Source organism: Microtus ochrogaster, chromosome 5 (assembly GCF_000317375.1).
Source record: "Microtus ochrogaster isolate Prairie Vole_2 chromosome 5, MicOch1.0, whole genome shotgun sequence".
Classification (NCBI taxonomy): domain Eukaryota; kingdom Metazoa; phylum Chordata; class Mammalia; order Rodentia; family Cricetidae; genus Microtus; species Microtus ochrogaster.
Window position 1 is genome coordinate 29,870,266 of NC_022012.1, and position 782 is coordinate 29,871,047.

The following is a 782-nucleotide window of genomic DNA, read 5'->3' on the forward strand; positions in this document are numbered from 1 at the left end:
TTGCCTCTCTAGTGCTGGGGCTTAATCATATTTCTATCTAGCTCTTATATCCTAAACTATTGGAAATGACTCAATCAGAACCCATAAATATTTTCTCAGATAGCTACTATGCCACACAAGCATGCAAAAATACTATCTTTTACAAAGTTAAAGTCCCCAAAGGATTCCATCTCCAAAACCATACAAACTAATCAAGACTTATTACAGTTTAGAGTACACCCCTGACACATATCCCATATCAGATTGCATACGGGATTGCCAGGAATGCTAGCAACAGGCAAGCATAGAGTAGACCATGTAATTATGACCATGGTAGTGTCCTTGCATTTGCTGGAACAGGCTAGGCTCCTCCATTAACAATTTTACTTGTCCCTCAAAATTTGCACAAGCTTTTACCTGGTTTACTCTTGCCTAGATATAAACATTTAATCAGAACCTTTGCAACTTAACATAAGTCAAGTCATTGGATCTGTCTACCACTTTCTTTGTCCAAGAATGGAAAAGCAGCCAGAACACACTGGGAAAGCGGCAACAACTGCATCTCAGTCCCCATGCTCAGCTCCGGGGGCAAACTAGTGAAACTATCCACCATCTGAGTAGAACATTTCAATCCCAGATGGTAAAGGGGATTCAACCACAGTTGAACAGCTAAAGCCTTTCTTTGAATTAAGAGATTAGCTACCGCTTTTTGTTTCTATAGCCTGCCTGCAACAAGCAGGGGAGGCGCCTTGTTTGCGACCTGCCCATCCAGCACAGAGGCCTGATCTCTAGGCACCAGGAGA